Genomic DNA, 18,872 nt, shown 5'->3' on the forward strand with positions numbered 1-18,872 from the left:
ATGTAAAGTGCATCATCCAGTTTCTGGAACACAGGAAGCACGCAAGAAATGGTGGCTTTGAAAAGTGCTAACCAGCCCTGACTGCTGCGGCTCAGTTGGCTGCGCATCATTCTACAAAGCAAAAGGTCACCATGTGGGTTGCAGGTGTGGTCCCCAGTCAGGGCACCTACAATAGGAAACTGATGGATATTTCTCTCGCATTATTGTTTCTCCCCCTCTCTTTCTCCTTCCCTTCTCCTCTCTCTAAAAATAAATAAATAAAATATTTTTTTAAGTGCTAATCATATGACCTGGCAAACCCACTTCTGGGTGTACAGCCAAAAGAGTTGAAAGCAGGGTCTTGAACAGACATTTGTACACCCATGTTCAAAGCATTATTCACAACAGCCAAGATGTGGAAGCAACCCAAGTGTCCAATGACAGATTCATGGATAAATAAAATATGGTATAGACATACAATGGAATATTATTCAGCCTAAAAAGGAAGGGAATTCTGACACTTGCTACAACGTGGATGAACCTTGAAGGCATTATGCTGGCACAAAAGGACAAATACTACATGAGTCCACTTCCATGCGGTACCCAGGGCAGGCAAGTTCACAGAGATGGGAAGCAGAATGGGGGATGCCAGGGGGAGAGGGGGAGGGGGATGGAGAGTTACTGTTAATGGGCACAGAGGTTCAGTTGGCAAGACACAGAAGTTCTGGAGCTGGATGGCGGTGACGGTCTCACAACCGTGTGAGTGCTCTGAACACTCCTAACGACACACTTAAAAATACTTAGGGGATGATAAACTTGATGTTATGTATATTTTTACCACAATAAAATGTTTTTTAATGTTAAGAGGTATCGGAGAGAAAACAAGAAAGAGAATTAAAGGTTAGAGAAAAAGGAAAAAGCGAGAGCATAGCAGGGTGGGGATGGAGTGGTCCAAAAGGAGGACACACACTTCATACGCACAGCCTCTCAGGCCATCAGGGGCCGCGGAGGGGGTTTTCAGCAGGGGCCTGCATTTCCGGGGCTCCCAGGGCAGCTCTCTACCCCTAATTCTGCACCCCCCGAAGCCCAGGCCTGTGGGAGAATCGGGCCTCATTCCTCTTCCCCTTCCTGGAATCCCCAGGGAAACAGGGAAGGATCAAAGCCCAAAAGGGAGTGAAAAACGGCAACTCTCAGCAGGCCGCACAGCAGCATGTGCAAAGGCCCTGAGCTAGGAGCCATGTGGGAGGAGCACTGTGGGGTGGTAGGGGGGAAGCAGAAGCAAGGAGGGGGGCAAACGGCGAAAGGCCTTTATCGACCACCTACCACACAATGGACACCGTCCCGCATCATCATCTCAGCAATTGTTAAAGTAACCCTAACAGGCAGGTATTAATATACCCACTTTGTGGCGAAGGAAATGAAAATTCAGATAGATAAAGTCACTTGCCTGGGGAAACACAGAGCAGAGGGTAGGGATTCCCACACCAGCTGACTCCTAACCTCGTGCTTATTCCTTCAGTTTATGGAGTATCAGGACCTAAGGCCACACTGTGGGCTCTGGAGTCTGAATCCCAAATCCCATTCTAGCCCTCATTAGCTGTGTGATCTGGAGCAATTACCTAACCTTCTGAGCGTCGGTTTCCTCAGCTACAAAGTGGGAATGGCCGTGGCACCTGCCACATGTGGTTTTAAGAGAATTAAATGTAATATTGCCAGGAAACTGCATTGCACATGGTAATGCTAGGAAACAAAGTAGCTTTTATTACCCATTATGCTTAGGTCTCTAGGCTCCCCTGATTGGCCTTCCACAGACCCACAGACAGACTCCAAGCCACCGTTTGTCCCTGGTTGAGTCCAGTGCAGCTTTTGGAGCAAGGCAGAACCCAGACCAACCCCCAAGAGAGCTAAGAGCTCAGGCTGGGCAATCATCTTGCAGGAGCAGCAGGAACATCCTGGAAGTGGCCTCCCTACTCTTTGTTCTCTACGCCACAGCCTGGGAAAGTTATGCTGCAGACGCTCAGTGCGATGCAGTCTAAGCGGTCTCCACTCACGAGGGCAAACATCCTAGAAACAGCCAGGGCCGCCAACTCGGCTACCCACTGGCCTCTGTGCTGGGCTATCCCCAGCCCACAGCACCTCCTGGGACCAGATGACCTACAAGCGCAGAGCATCAGCACCAGGAGGGCCTTGGGAGACCATCCAGTCCCACCCCTCCTCATACAGAGGGGAACACTGACGCCTGGAGATAAGCGGGGACCTGCTTAAGGTCGCCCTGAGCCTCTGGCAAAGCTAGAAGGCAACCCTGGGCCTCTCACCAACCTGGGCTACTGAAGTTTCCAATTTATTTTGCCATCCCCATTTATTGTATGAAGTTGAAGTTTACATATCCAAATTTCCAGAGGGTTAGTCATCTCTACAAGCCTAACTGGGAAGGGCAAGAACTCTGGGCAGCAGCTAAGGGCATAGGTTACAGACCTACCACAGCCACTTCCTGATGGGTGGGTCACTTTACCAACCACTGCTGTCTCCTCTTCTGCACAGCCTGCCTGATAGAATCATGTGAGTATAGGGTGAAAAAAATATAAAGGACCTGGTACAATCCTTGCTATGGATATCTACTGTTAGCAAATTATCTTTAATGCTTTGATTGGAATATGTTGCCAGTAAGTAGCAAGAAGTTACCTCAGTCTTGCCCTGGCTGGTAACTCAGGTGGTTGGAGCATCATCCCTTGGAGCATCAACATGAGGTTGCAGGTTCAATTCCTGATCAGGGCACATACCTAGGTTGGGGGTTTAATCCTGGTTGGAGTGTGTATTGGAGGCAGCTTATTAATGTTTCTCTTTCACATCAATGTTTCTCTCTTTCTCCCTCCCTTCCTCTCTCTCTAAAATCAATAAACATAAAAAAAAAGAAGTTACCTCAATCTCAAAGTTTTGGTTCTCTCAGTTCCTGTCATGGGACCATGAACTGTCAAGCTGGCAAGGGTCCCATTTTGCAGACAGCAGCACTGAGACCCGGAGGGAAATGACTTGCGCCAGGAGCAAGTTAATGAGAGAGCTGACCTGGAACCCAGATCTCCTGACTCTTACTGACTGAGTCCCGTAAGTCCAAGCTCTCACTCTCCAGGCAGCTGTGTTTGTGCATAAATTTGGGGGAAGGGAGGATGATCTTTCAGACCCCAGGACCACGTGTCGCTGGCCTCAGCCGGGATGGCACTGCAGCGACCCGGCCACCCTGGCAGGCCGAGGCCAGAAGCCAGGTAGGCCCCATGCTGGCAGAGCAGGCCAGCTGGGCCAGCAGCCAAAGTGGCGCCATAGGCACAGCCCGGGGCCCTCTCACCAGCTCATAATAAAGTAATTATGGGATTAGGGATAAAATTAGTCACTTGTGTAATTATTTTGCTTAGAACAAGAACAGAAAGGCCTTTTAAAGAGTCGTTCCTTGACCCCTCCCAGGAGAACTGCTGCTGAGACACAGATGAGTGAACACACACGCAAACACATAGACACGGGCTGTGATGGCGGTGAGTGGGCGGGGCTGCCGGCCTCCTGTGGTGTTCCCTCGCCTACTGGTCCTAACCCTGGAGGCCAGGAGCTGCATTCTCTGACGTTTGCCTCACAGAACACCTTTGTCACACCGTCCCAAGGCACAAGGCCTCCCTCAGGGCCCTTCGTCTGGTGGCACAGGCTCATGCCCCACCCCAACCACAGCATATTAGGCCTGGGTCCCCCCGGCCCTTTCTGCATTGTGGAGGGTGGTACAACTCCAGCAGTACCTGGGGGTCCACCTATCCAGAGAGACCCCTGGTATTGGCCTCTGTGGTAGGCAGAATAATGGCACTCCCCACAACGTCCACATCCTAATCCCGAGCATCTGTGAACATGTTACCTCTCATGGCAGAGGGACTTGGCACATGTGATTAGGTTAAGATTTCTGCCCTGGCTGGTGTGGCTCAGTGGATCGAGTGTCAGCCTGCAAACCAAAGGGTCACAGGTTCGATTCCCAGTCAGGGCACATGTCTGGGTTGCGGGCCAGGTCCCTGGTGGGGGGCGTGCAAGAGGCAACCGCACATCAATGTTTCTCTCCCTCTCTTTCTCCCTCCCTTCCCCTCTGTCTAAAAATAAATAATTTTTTTAAAAAAGAACTCTGAGGTGGGGAAATTATCCTGGACTATCTAGTGGGCCTAATGCAATGGGCCACAAGGTCCTTATGAGTGAAAGAGGGCAGCAGGTGACCAAGGGTTGGAGAAGGAGGAGTGACGAGGGAAGCAGCAGAGGTTGGGGCGGTGCCGCTGCTGGGAGGGGCTGTGAGCCGAGCGCTGCAGGCAGCCCCTGGGGGCTGCAAAGGGCCAGGCACAGATGCTGCCTGGGAGCCTCCAGAAGGAGCACAGTCCTGTCAACAGCTTGACGTCGGCCCCATAAGGCCCACTTTCAGATGTCTGACCTCCAGAACTGTAAGGTAATAAATTTGGGTTGTTTTAAGCCACTAAGCATATAGTTATCTCTTACAACAGCAACAGACAACAATAGGCAACTAATACAGTCACTTGAGGAAGGCCCCTTGGAGCCCACTTTCCCCCCAGGATTGAAGCCCTCGATGAAACTCCCGCCCAAGGGCCAGAGTGTACCCTGAATGCACCTCTAGGGAACAGGCCTGCCCTGGGGTCCCGAACTCTAATCCAGAGAGATACCTTCTGGGGAGAAACTGCACCCCAGAAAAAGAAAAGCAGATGGTTCTGGGAGGAAAGGGAGAGGCCTCCCCTTATAGCTCCACTCCAGGGACTCAGTTCCTCCAACCACAGCCTCCAGCTTGGGGACACCAACCCCCTTAAGCCAGACATCCCCAGCAGCAGGCTAGCATCAGGGAAAGAAACCGCCCAGAAGGAGGGATGTCTAGGTTCTGGCTTCAGCTCGACCCAAGTCACTTCCTCCCTCTGGGCCTCAGCACGGTCTTCCTGGCTCAGCACCTACCCGGTGCCAGGCTGCACACTCTCACGCTTTGCGTGCATGATAAAGCCCCATGACGACCCTGTGGAGCGGTCACTCTGGTCATGCCATTTCGCAGCCAAGGAAATGGACTCAAGAGGGTGGAGAGGGGCTCCTGGTTTGACCCTGTCCGCCTCACTTCTCAGCCTTCCCTGCCACCCATCTCAGTGAATGAGGGGCCAGACAGAGCACGGCCCCCCGCAGGGCCTACACACAAGGAATCAAAAACAGTCTCTGCCCCTTCCCTCTGGAAGCTGGAGCCTTAAAGTGGCACAGCAGTCTGGCAAGATGGACCAAGAGCCTGCAAGGCCTCTGTAGCCTTTGGCCCAGAAGTCCCCTCCTGGGACCCCACCCTAAGTGACATCATCTGAAATAGAGAAAGAGCATTTCACGCAATGTTCACTGCAGTGTTACGCCTAACAGCAAAAAAACGGGAACAACCTGAATGTCCATCGCCAGGAAAAGGGGTGAAAGGGTCCCGGGTTTGGTGGAGCCCTCTCTGGTGACACGGGAGGTGGCTCCACGCGCACCGTCCGGCGGGAAACGCAGGGCAGCGCTGGAGACGCACTGGGAGCCCACGGCCGGGAGGAGAGAGCAGAGGAGCAAAGGTGGAAGGAAGCGTGCCAGCCTCCCAACAACTCTCAGGGGTCACATTTTTCCTCCTCCTGTTTTCCAAAATCTCTGCACTCTGTTATTGCTTTCATAATTTTAAAAATCCACAGTATTATTAAAAACAAAAACAAGAGCCATAACTGCGATGGAGCCCTGAGGAACGCACACAGCGCGCAGTTTTGCTGAGAAGGGGGAACAGGAGGAGGAGAGCCGGCCAAAGAACCAGCGGGAGAGCTGGAAGGGAGGGAGTGGTGTCGTGGAGACCAGGGGAAAATGAGGAGGTGGGATCCCCGGGGACAGTGCACCTGGGAGGCACTGGTGACCTGACACTTGGCCCTACGTCTTCAAATGCATTCACAACGCAACCCAGGTGCCAAGAAGGCTGTAGTGATTGACCCCCACACATTCCCCACTGAGGACTCTCAGAGTGTCCCCACCATGACCAGTGTCCCCAGGAGCAGCAGTTCCAATGCAAACCAGGCAGGCCCCCAGAAGAAGCGATGACGCACTGCCCCCGTGGCCAGCCACTCCCGTCCCAGCCCAAGCAACATGCAGGCGGCCTCCCGTAGAAGGGCCTGGTCAGTGTTTTCTTGTGTCTTGTGACAAGGCTCTCCTAGCCCATAGTCACTCACCAGCTCCACCACCCGTCTTCCCACTGGGACCCACGTGCACATACGCACACTCGCTTCCTGGGGCCTTGCTCAGCCTCTTTGAGACAGTCCCTTAGATTCTGTGCCTCCTTGATGCAAGCACACCCAGAGTCACACCCCCGTTCACACTCATTCCCCAGCCTGCTTCCTTCCCCTGAAAGCCCCTTTCCTCCCCTCTCTACCTCCTCATCACAGGCCCAGACAAACCTGACCACGGCAGGGAGGGCCCCTCAGCAGTTCAGGTCCGACTTCACTGTCCTATCCCTGCCCCACCACACCTATGGCAGCCAGTGGCCACGTCTGGGCTGCTGTTCCCGCAGCCCGCAGGTGGAGGGAGGCTGAGTCACAGAGCTAAAAGCTAAACAAGGTTCTGAAGGCCAATGACCGAAAGAAGCCACCTCTGACCTTCAGCTTGGTGAGTCAACAAGAAGCACAGCTGAGTCATGGCCAGATGGCCCCCTCTACCGCCGCACTCTAAGAACACTCACACAGATTGGTTCAGTCCACGGCCCAAGCTCAGGGCCGCCCTCCTGGTAGGCCTGTGGCACCGAGTGTGGCCGGGCCAAGACAAGGTTAGACCAGTCAGGCCGCCCCCTTTCCTGCCAGTGAGCTCAGCCTCATTACTTTGCTGCATTTTCAGCTCATCTGAAAAATCTTCATTTGAGCTCCCTGGAGGATCTTACAAGTGTTATTGGAACATTAACTCTGACACACGCCTCCCCGACTCAGACATTACCCACCCAAGGCAACACTTCCCTCTCCCTGCCTTTGGCACTGCCAGGAACGAGAGGCGCCCACCCTGCCCCACGGCACCACAGGCCCGGCCACCTCAAGCGCTTCTCAAACAGCCTTTTTTAGGGGAGACACCAGGGAAGGGGACGTGGTGCCGCCTATATGGCAGGCACATCATCTCATTCAACCTTTGCGACAATCCCATGAGGTGGCATTGGAATTCCTCTGTCACAGATGTGGGAACTGAAGCTGAGCAGCCCTGCCAAGGCCACCTAGCCAGCATGTCACCGGGTCAGGCTTGGCACCCAGGACTGCCAAGCTCCAGGGCTCCCTGAACTGCCCCGCCCAGCCCCGCAAACTTGGCTCTGCGTGCTGCCCCACCCTGCCCCCTGCAGAGATGGGGCATCCGTGGTTCGCTGTCCTGGGCTTATTACCCTGAGCCTGGGTCCAGGTAGAAGGGCTGCGGCAAGAGAGGCTGTAGGGTCTGAGGTTTCTAGGGGGAAAATGCTAAGAGCTGGCTGCACCTCCCTATCCTCCTGTATCTTACAGGGAGGGGCACTTATAAGAGAGAACATGGTCAGAGCCCAGCTTAGAGGCCACAGGGGAGCATGGAGGGTCAAAAAGGAGAGGATGTGGGCTGTGCAATCAAGGGAAGTCAGAGCTGCAAGGACCCAAGGGTTCAGCCCAATGCCTTTGTTTTTACAGGGAGGAAAACGGAGGCCCAGGGAGGAGAAGGGACCGACCCAAGGCCAAGAGTGAGTCTGTGGCTGTGCCAGGATTCAAATGCAGGTCCTCTGCCTCTTAGGTTAGCTTTGTTGGACCTAGAAGGATAAAGGGCCCGGAGCAGATGCTGCCTGGGATAAATGAATAAGCAAATAAAGGGGGAGACCCATCAACTCTGGAGCTGAGGGGGCGGAGCACAGAAATGCACACAGTGCTTCCACGGGCACCCTGGTGTCTCTCTAGTCTCTCGGTCTGTGGAAGATGTAGGCAGGAAGGAGGCCCTTCCATTCACCAAAGCTCCAGCTCCACCAGGAGCCAATCACAGCCCTGGACGGAGGTAGAAACTTTGGTTCCCCTGGCAACGCAGACAAAGGCCTCTCCTCAGCACAGCAATCAGCTGGAGTAGAGATGTGGACTGCACCCACCCCCCAATCCAGATGGGCTCCTTTCCTCTTCTCATCAGGAGGGAACCAACCCAATCCTTCTGGTTTTAACCATCCCCCACCTCCAGCCACAACTGGGAGCAGGTGCACGGATGAGCTCCCGAGTGCGGCCTTCGGACCGCAGCTGAGTCCTGCCCAGTCTGTGGGGTTGTGCTGCCACCAGGTGTGTGCCTCTACGTTGGGACAGGAGCCTGCGCGGCTGTCCACCAGCTCGCCACCCCCACACTCCTCCGAGAGGCAGAGTCGGCTGCAGAAACACAGCAGAGCCTGGGGCTGGAAGGGAGGGGCCGGGCCCCACCCAGCTCTGACGTTAATTCACAATTGGACCTGAGCAAGCCTCATCTTCATTTTCCCCATCTGTAAAGTGTAAAATCGAAGGTCTCGGGCTCTCCGTCAAAACAGCTCCCACTCCACACTTCCAGAAGAAAAATCACACCACTGTGAAAGGCTGCCTCGCCCTGATCCCAGCCTTGGAATACACAGCACATTCTACTAACAGGCATCGCCTCTTTGTGCGTGCTTTAAGGAGAAGGAAGATAATCCCAAGAAAACTGATGGACTCTAAAAAACATCTTCCAAATAAAATTCCTAGCTTTGGCCACTTACAGGCCAAGCCACCACCGCCTGGCCCAGGCCCCAGCCTGGCAGGGGGCAGATATGCTCAGGGTCTTGTCCCTAGGGGAGAAGTCGATCGCTCAGAGATTTTAGAAAGATTTCCCACACGGAGAGTCAAAACAAAAAGACAGGTTTCTCAGGAAGCTTCTCGGTTCCCAGAAAAGTCAATAAACCCACATGCCCCCTGGCTGGTGTGACTCAGTTGGTTGGAGCATCGTCCTATAGACTAAAAGGTCACAGGTTCAGTTACCGCTCAGGGCACATTCCTAGGTTGTGGGTTTGTCCCCCCCAATCAGGGAGCATCCGAGCGAGAGGCAGCCGGTAGATGTTTCTCTCTCACATCAATGTTTCCCTCCCTCTAAGGTCAATGAACACGCACTCAGCATGCTTTCGGCTCTGTAGACTCAGCCACCCTACACGGAAACCCCACAGCCATCCAGGACGCGGCTGCTTTCTCTGCCCTCTCTTCCCATCAGGCCTCACACTCCATCCACTCTCCCACGTCACGCACTCTCTGATCTGCTCCCTCTTCTCCACATGCCTGAGTTCAGGACCCTCACTTCTCAATGGGGCCACACCAACAGCTTGTCCATTGGTCACTGGGCCTCCAGCTATGCCCCTCCAACCCATCCTCCTACAGCCAGAAGTCAGATCACATCGCTCCCAACCTAAAACCCTGCAGGGCCTTCCTTTCCCTGGGGACCAAGTTCCAGCTCCTGGCCCGACGTGTGCATGCTGCAGGATCTGGGTGCACCTGCCGCTCCTCCTCTTGCGCACACAGCAAACCCCAAAGCACCCTCCTGTGTCATGCCTCTGCACATTCTTCTCTGTACGCATGGTTCCCTCTGCCTGGAATTCCCTTTCTGAATGCCCCACTGTTGAACAAAGATAATGGCTCACCTTGACTGCGTGCTCAGAATGTGCCAGGCGCTCTGCTAAGCCCTTTGCATGCACTACAGTGCTTCATTCATCTTCACCAAGACCCTAGGAGGCAGACACTAAATGCAGCCTGTGTACAGAGGAAGAAAGGAATCAGAGATGTGAATGAACCTGGCAGAAGCCACATGGTTGATAAGAGGAGGAGCCAAAATAGAAATCCAAGCATCTGACTCTTAGGTGGCCACAATCCTCTGCCCGCCAGGAACAGTGCAGTGACGACGTGAATCAGAAAACACAGCATGCTGCCGCCACCACCCCTTCCTTCTGGGCGTTGGAAGTAGCTGGCCTCAGAGTCTGCCTCTGGGAGGGTCCAGCCTGTTCCTCTTTGAGTTTGCTCCCCACCCTGCTGTGCCCTGAAACACATAGTGTGGCCTCACCAAGGGAACAAACTGCCTAGACCTGCACCTCAGAAGTAAAGCTCTCTAGTTATAGCTAATGGCCCAGCGGTGACTCCCAGCAAGGTCTTTCTAAAGTGCAAACTCTTTGGCTGCACATCAGGGACCACCAGGATCCGGTACCAGCTCATCTTTTCAACCTTAATTGCCCTCTACATCCTCCGCCCCAATACATGCTCCAGCCACAATAAATTGGTGGGTATTTACCATCCATGTTGGTTCTCAGTGAAAGCTGCCATTTACCGAGCACCTGCTGAGAGCCATGCCCTTCGCCAGGCACTCAGCTAACACCCCTGTTTCACTACAACTCAGTCATTCATTCATTCAACAAATGCTTGTTGATAATGACTCTGTGCCATGCAACGTGAGGTCGAGTAAATACAATACTAAACATAAAAGACAAATGACGACGAGTGGAGATAAGCATTACAGGAATCAGAGGGAGGGGCAGGGAGCAGTGCAGTGCAGTGGGGCAGGGGAGGGAAGTGTCTAATAAGCTGGGTTGGAAAGGCTAGGAAGGACCCAAGGCTGCAAAGAGCCAGGAAAAGAGAATTCTAGGCAGAGGAAACAGCACACGTAGAGGCCTTGAGGTGGGGAAGAATTTGTTAAATAAACAGAGGACTCCTGTAGCTGAAGCAAATGACCACTGGGGAAATACATAACTGGAGAGGAGAGGCAGGGACCAGCTTATTCAGGGACCCGGGGGCCACGGTCAGGAGTTTAGAGTCTGTTCTGAGGGCAGAGGAAAGACACTGAGTGACATGGTCTGACAGCGGCTTTACAAAGGTCATTCTCATTGCCACTTGGAAAGAAGACTTAAGGATACAGGTAACACATATATATTTTTAGAGGGGAAGGGAGGGAGAAAGAGAGGAAGAGAAACATCAGTGGGTTGCCTCTTGAACGCCCCCAGCTGGAGACCTGGCCCGCAACCGAGGCATGTGCCCTGACAGGGAATCGAACCAGCAACCTTTCAATGTGCAGACCAGCACTCAATCCACTGAGCCACACCAGCGGGGAGAGTATGTGTCTTATATATATTATTTTATATAAATAGGTAGATAGATAGATAGATAGACATATGTATACACATACATATGGTTCCCTTTATATATTAATAAAAACACATTTCATATGCTTATATATTTATACAGCATATATTAATATATAATGCATTTACATATTTTATACAACATATACTAATATATATATATAATGCATGCAAAGTAACTGGCCTAGCCTGGCACATAGGGGATGCTTGATAAATGTTAATTCCCTTTTCCTTCTCTCTGTCCCCACACCAGGCTGGGGTTGTCCTCTTTATCAACTTCTCTTCCTTCTGATTTTTGTATTTTCAGAATTTAGAGTTTCTGAGGACATACTCTCTGTATCCTCTTCACTGTTAGATACGAAAACTGTGGTTGAGCTTTCCTGCCTTCCCTCCTTCCCCTGGGCTGGACCCTGGATTGACGTGGAAGGAGGAAGAGGAGGCAGCAAGTGCTGAGGCCTTCCCCCTGGGTTCTCACTCTCCCCCAGCTGCTCCATGGGCAAGCTCAGAAAGCCTGGTTCTCAGGCAATCATGGGCTCAGGGGAAGGGGGGAAGGGGGGAAAGGGGGAAGGGGAAGCTACAGGAAGCCCCAGCTCTGGGTAACCTCTCTCCTCTGAGCCAGTTGAGGATATGTCAGACTATACAAAGAAAACACTTCCCTTGGAGCCTGGACACTCGCTAGGACGTGAGCCAATCCTATCACCATCCCCAGGAAGCGAGCAAGGGCCGTGGCCCTCACTTTGCCTGCTCAGAACCTGAGGCCCTCGGTGCGCTTGACTTGCCCAGGGATAGAGAGAAAATGGCAGAGCTCGTGCTGGAATCGTAGTGTGTGGCCGTCTGAGGATTACTGAGCCCAGAGCCACACTGTGCAGATGAACACACTGGTGTCCAAGAAGGGAGAGGGATTTGCCCACGGCCACATGTTGAGTGATCGGCAGAGCCAGGGACGGGAGTCTGAGTGGCTTCTGCTCTCCAGGTCCCCGCGGCTTCCTTGAGATGGGTGAGAAAGGGGACAGAGGTAAGGCTGGGACTGGGGGAGTGACAAGGCAAGGACAGGGCAGCCCTGCCTCCTCAGGCCTGCCCTGCCCCAGCTCCCAGCGGCTTGTGAGTGTGGCAAAACCTGTCAAACCAGTCCCCGTGCCAGGGCCAAGTGGCAGAGCCTAGAGCTGCCGGGCATGGGGAGGCTGCAGATACCAACAGCAGGGCGGGGGGAGCGGGGCAGGAGGGCGGACAGAGAGGACACAGAGAGGCTGCTCCTCAGCCTGCCAGCCTCACAGACACTGTCCCAGGGCTAGGATGGGGCTCACAGCTGAACCACTCCTCACCCGGATCAGGCACAACCAGGACTCACCAGGCCTCCCATCCCCTTCAGGCACAAGGGCCTGCACCCTGCTTCCCTTCCTCCTCTGGACACTCGACATATCAGCTGTCAGGGCCACCAAGGCGAGAGACCAAGGAACTAGTCTGGGAAACGTGACGGGGGCAGGGAAATACAACACAATGGCACACAGACACATCTGCCCCCGCCACCACAGCCTCCAGGACGAAGTGGGCCCCCCCCACCCCCGTCTGATCAGGCACACACAGGCTCCGCCCAGGGGTGTCCAACCTTTTGGCATCTCTGGGCCATGCTGGAAGAAGAATTATCTTGGGCCACACATTAAATACACAAACACTAATGAAAACAAAAAAAAATCTCATGTTTTAAGTAAATTTACAGTTTTGTGTTGAGCTGCATGCATAGCCATCCTGGGCCGCATGCGGCCTGCAGGCCGTGGACTGGACACCCCGCTCTACCCCTTGTGCTCCCCCGAACCACCACCTCAGTGAGCAAAGCCCAGGAAACAGCTAAGCACCAGATGCCACTGCAGGGGGCGGGGGCCAGGAGATCTGTGTTCTCGGGTGGCTCTGTGACAGCCCTGTGACACTCGGGGTAGACGTGGGAAAACCTGACCTCAGTCTTCAGTTTCACCCCCCTCCCTGCGGAGGGGCTGGGTCAACTCCATGGTTTCGGGGGGCCTCGACGTTTTGCTCTCACCCCATCCCCACCCCATCCATCTCTTACCACCTCCTGGAGAGGAAAGCCTACGAGGGCACACCCACCTTGTACGGGGTCCCTGCGGGACAGGGCTGGTCATGTGTCAGAGCCACCTTGCCGGAACCTGTTCCCTCAGCGCTGGTGCCAGCCGAGGAAGGCGAGCCCACTGGCCAGCAGGAGGTTTCTCAGGCCAGGCGATGGGGGAGCCGATGATCCTGGAGCCCAGAGCCCAGGTCCGAAACCACTCCCAGGGTAGGAGGGAACCTGGGCATCAGCCTGGGCTCCTGTGAGCACAGGTCACGTGCGCCAGGCAAGTTCCCCACAAATCTCAGGGACTGTTCTCACATCTCAACCAATCCCCTCATTTGGGAGATGGGGAAAAGGAGGCCCAGAGAGTGGAAGGGACTGGCCTAAGGTCACACAGCAAGGCTGTGGCTGAGAGGGAAACACCACTCAGGCCTGACCCCCAGCCCAGGGCTCCCTGCACACGCCACCTCCCACAGCAGACATTTTTCCAAATGGACAATCACGCACCCCACAGGGGAACCGAGACGCCTTCCTTGCCAGCCTTTGGGAACGGCCAGAGACTGGTACACCGATCACATGTTCAGCTGCTGTGTTCACCTGTTCATCCTAGCACGTGCATGCGACAGTGTCTGGTGTGTGCCAGGAACTCAGGGAAACTTGGTCAGCTACACCAAGGCTCAGTGGAGGAAGGACTGGAGGCAGAACCCACTTCTCAGACCAAGCCCTGGGGCAGGGGGCGGGAGAGCAGGAACTGACAGGGAGGAAATGGGATCTGACTTTCTGGCGCTCGGGGGGGTCAGCCAGGCTGTATTGGACAAGCAGGGACGCTGTTGGCCAGGGCTCCAGAAATCCGAAGTGAGAGTCAGGTTGCTCCCAGTCCCACTGAAGGTATGAACTCAAGGCCTGTCTGTGTGTTTCTGCGACTGGGCAAGGCCTCTGAGCCAGACACTCTGTCATTTAGTCAGTCGCTCACTCGCTCACTCTCCGCAACTCCAGAGTGAAAGTCAGGGTGAGTCACAACATTGCCTGCGTCCTTGTCAGAGCCGTCTGACCCAGAGGCTGGTGCACACAGCACCTCTGGCCAGGAGCTGAGCCCCCAAAGCATAAAGGCCTGAGCTGAAGTCATGGAGAAGCCACTTCTCCTCCCCTGAGACTCACAACCGTGCTTGTAAAATGGAGATGATGATGTCTTCCTGCCTCCACTGAGAAGTGCTCTGAAGGTCGCACACAGGGACAGATACGAGATTATTAATAAGGATAACACTGCCATCGCTGGCCCCCACAGAACCCCAATCTCTGGATGTCCGTTATCATCATCATTATGGTTGTCAACAACACAGTAACACCCACCGGTTACTGGGCACTGGGCTGTGAGCCTTGTTAAAGCGACTCCCCATTTGCTGAAGCCTGGCATGCCTCTGAAGTCATGTGGCCGCTTCGCTGACCCTCGAGGTAGGCAGCACTGGCTGTTTGGCCCATGAGGCAACCGAGCCCCTGGGAAAACTTGGCAACCATGTGCCTTAACTCACTGACAAGAGAACACCGGGATACAAAGGACTGTAGAGAATGGGTCCAGAGGGGGAAACTGAAACCCAGAGAGGGAAAGGGGCCTGCCTACTTCATTCATTCAGGCCTTCCTGAGACCTTCTCAGGAGCACACCCGAGAAGGAGGCAGCGTTTGCTGCTCTAGTTTTATAATGCTGCCCCCACTCCACTGCTTTGCCAGCGGTGGGTGCAGCTGGCAACCAGTGCCAATTACTTTCCGAGTCTGAGGCTTCATTTCCCCAGATGCCAGGTGGGGAAACTAACCTTGGTCCAGCAATGAGTTCTAGAAGCCAACACTGCTTCCACAGGCCAACATCAGGCCCAGGAGGCCAGTCTCGGCGCCCTTGCTCCCTGCTGCCCCCAGCTCCGGGGACATCTGGAGTCACAGAGTTGTGCAACCATCACTGCCATCTAATTTCAGAATTCCAGCTGTTGTTCGAAAGCATGGAGTGCAGCCCCCACTGTTCCTTAGGAGCCCAGGGCCCCTCCCCGATTTGGCCCCAATGCCACTTTTCTGGAAAGAACCGGGGTGCCCCTAGGAAGAGTTTCTCTGGGGCAGAAGTTGAGCAAAATGTAAACATTCAGTGGACATTGTGTTTCACTCCATGAAACAAAGTTGTGGGTTTTCTGGGAAAGGGGCCCACCGTATGAGCCCAGCCTCGCCTCTCGAGCGGCCCTGAATGCCACGATTGTACTGACTTTGGCCTCAGTTTCCCCATCTGCTCCCTGGGAAGCAGCTGAAACATATGCCTCCAACATCCCACAAAGGGATCCTCCCCAACAAATGGCTAATCACATCCACCTTGTCAGAAGAAAAAGGCCAGCCTGTTAGTCGGCCAAGATTGGCAAGAGCAGTAGGCTCGGGCTGGCCTGGAGAGACTCCAGCATTGTTGCAGGGAGTAAAGAGGTGGAGAAGGGTAGGGGGACTGTTTCTTTGGGAGTTTCTTCACCCCCATGGCCTTTATCACCTGGCTTGCTCCTGGACCAGAATCTAAATCCCTTGCGTGTTTCCTACAAAGGGCTTTTCTAGTCTTCATCTCATTAGACTTTACTCATAATCCTGAGAGAGAAGGTAGGGAGGCTATAATTACCCCCATTTTGTGGGTGGATTAACTGAGGCTCAGAGAAGGTAAGTGACTTTTCCAAGGTCACACAGCTAATGAGTGGCAGAGCAAAGCTAGAAGACAGAAGCCAGTGTCGAGGCTTTCTTGCCATTGGCCAGTGCTGATGGGTACTGGGACAGCTTCCGGGATTGTCTTTGGTCCAGTAAGGAAGGCAGCAAGATTCTGAGTAAACTGTTGCCAATTCATCCACAGCAGTTATGTTACAAATGCTTCCTATAGGGACTGATTCTGCTGCCCCCCAAAATGTGAAAGACCCTATTCTAAGGGATAAGAAGAGCATTGAGAAGTAGCCAAGGCTGATGTGTCCATCCCTATTCTACAAAAGAGGAAACTGAGGCCCAGAAAGGGGACATGATGAGGCCAAGGCCACAGAGCATGTCAGTGCCAGAAAAGGACCTCAGTGTGGGGCTGTGGGCTTGCAGGCCAAACGGCTTCCCCTGCACCACCCGCTCGCTGCCTGTGGAAATCTACCGCCTCTCGAATTTCCTTGTCTCCTCCAGTAAACTGACCGTGGTTAAAACCCAGAGTCTTATCTTTCTCTGCTCTGACCCCTACAGAGTTGCCTGGCTCCTTGGAGGGCTTCTGGAAGCTCAAGGAACTTGTGGAATAAATGCATGGACTGACCTCTACTTCCCCTTACCACGCCCCCTCCCCCCACTCGACGCACATATCCGTTTAGTTCCCCTTCTCCCTACCCATTTGCCCAAATTTCAGGGAAAGACCAGCAGGCCCCCTCCTGGGGACTCCTAATCCACCTCCTCTGTCCTGGCTGTGCTGTGGCTGCGGACAGAGGATTCCTTGTTCCCAGTGCTTCCTGCCCAGAGATCTCCGTGGGGCCCGTGCACTGGCAGGAAGGAGCCAAATCCCTCCTTTTAGCTGGAACTAACACCACCCCCTACTCCCATTCCCTCTCCCTGCCACCACCCCCCTCCCCACCCCCAGCAACATGCTCCCAGCTCTGTTTGACATTTATTCTACTTGCCCCAGCCTGGCTCAGCCCCGCCCATCCCCTACAGCCCCTGCTCCTTAGGGAGAGAGACACACCCCCCAAGACTTCCCCTAGGGGTACAGAGGTGCCTCACAGCTAACCAAAAATAAAAACCAGAGGATTCCAGCATGACAGCATCACCGCCCTGGCAGTTGTGTCTTACTAATAACCCCACGATGACATTTGCGTATTACTTCACAATTCCCCCATCAGTGTGACTCCATTGGCTAGGTCCTTTCTCCACGCCCTCGTCCTGCCAGACTCACAGAACCTCAGAGTTAGAAGGGGCCTTTGACACGTCCCGGGGCCAGTGGTTTGCAAAACGTCCCACACAGAGCCAAGGACAGTTCCCAGTCTCAAGCTGCTGGGGGCTGAGGAACTAGCCAGTTGGGGTGCCCCAGCCCAGCCTTACCCTGACTCCAACCACTACTGCATCCCCTTTCCCTGACTTGTACATTGAGAGTCTTTCAAGTTCATTTGCAAAGGGAACTTTCCAGCTAGAAAGTGGGAAAACAACTCATTTACTCTGACCCCACCTTCCCCAACCCCCTGCCCTGACTTTGTATATATATCCCTGAGGCCAACAAAAGGGAAGGTAGCTGCCTAAGGTCGCTTAGTCATCGGTGGCAAAACCAGAACCCAAACACCCTCTGCTGAACCCGGTCTACAATCTAGAAGTGGTTAAGCAAAAGAAAACAAGGGCTCTGGTTTCCACTAATACAGCTTCCAGGTCCAAGGTCATCCGTCACCAGCCATGATAGCATGGAAAAAGCTACACAGGCAGAGCACGCTGTCTACCACTGATTTGCTCAATAAATATGCATTTCAGCCCCCACCTCAAAATAAGCCAAAACCACGGAGGACCCACTGCACTGCCCCCCTTTTCAAACCCACCAGAAATCTGTGGCCTAGACAAATCCTCATGCCTCCACAGCAGTAAAATGTAACGAAACAGAGAGCCTGAGGTCCTGGAAGACCGACTGTCCAACCTGAGCAGGAGAAGGAAAGACCGGCTGTGCCAGTGCGAGACTCACCAGTCCTCGGTTCGCACCGCTCCCTGGGGGGACCACGTCACTCAGGCACCTAGAAGGAGGGAACGGTGTTAGCTCCTCTGAACTGAGATCATGGGCCCAGCATGGAGCTGGCAATTGAGAGGCTGGCATTTGACTCTCTGAGGAACCTCGGAGAAGTTGCTGAACCTGTTAAACAGAAAGGCCCGTGTGACTACACAGAGAGCAAAAAGGAAAGGAACAAATACGATGCTGGAGCGGCCAGCAGGGCCCAGGCTGTGAACAGCTTTGGAGGCCAAGGCAGAGAGTTCGGTGTTGATTCCAAGAGCAGTGAGGAATGGCTCGTAATGCAGAGACTGGATGGAAACGGGCAAGAGGAGCTTTAGGACCGTGAGTCAGGAGGTCATTGCAGTTGTGCAGGGGGTGTGTGACCAGGGCCCAGACTGGATGGTCGCAGTAGAGCTGGAAAAAGTGGCAATGGGTTGGATCTGGGGGGTGAGGGAGGGCAGAGGCCTACCTGCCCCTTGGGTACTTACTTCCCTGTCTGTGCCACGGGCTCCAGCACCCAGGAAAAAATACCCATTACTCTCCCAACCTGGCCTACCTTTGCCTCAGTCTCCCCATCGGTAAAAATAAATATGGTCAGACTCAATGGTCCCTGGGGTCTTTTTAGCATTAAGATTCTGTTCTGGTATAATCTGCTCACAGTATTAAGCCCCTTTTTAATCATCTTTAAGCCCCAACTGCAGGACCAGCCTGCTACACAATGGGGCAGGACGGCTGGAGGGAGAAGCCTCAGGTCCCCTGGACTCTCACACTCAGAACAGTAAGCCTCCAGGTGGGCTGAGACATTTCCACTTCCTGTAGAACATAAGAATCGGGCGAATAGGAAGGTCACTTGGGCTGAGGTTGGAGCAGCAAGAACAGAAGTTGTGTGCCCAACTGCCTTTTCCTTTCCCAGCTCTGGAGGCCGGCAAGGGCCTCAGGACACTGCTACTCCAGCTGCAGCATCGGTCAC

The 18,872-nt window shown here is 53.9% G+C and overlaps 1 protein-coding gene across 11 annotated transcripts in view; it reads right to left on the bottom strand.

The window, feature by feature from the left end:
• EPB41L1 (erythrocyte membrane protein band 4.1 like 1) overlaps window positions 1-18,872 on the bottom strand; it is a 116,806-nt gene that overhangs the window by 81,664 nt on the left and 16,270 nt on the right. For all 11 annotated transcript variants that reach the window (XM_045832709.1, XM_045832708.1, XM_045832712.1 and 8 more), the window contains exon 2: window positions 17,879-17,927. The gene's annotated coding sequence lies outside the window, so the exon portion shown is untranslated. The remainder of the gene's footprint in view (window positions 1-17,878; window positions 17,928-18,872) is intronic.

This window comes from Phyllostomus hastatus, unplaced genomic scaffold, assembly GCF_019186645.2.
Source record: "Phyllostomus hastatus isolate PE091 unplaced genomic scaffold, TTU_PhHast_1.1 phas_contig_17, whole genome shotgun sequence".
Classification (NCBI taxonomy): Eukaryota; Metazoa; Chordata; class Mammalia; order Chiroptera; family Phyllostomidae; genus Phyllostomus; species Phyllostomus hastatus.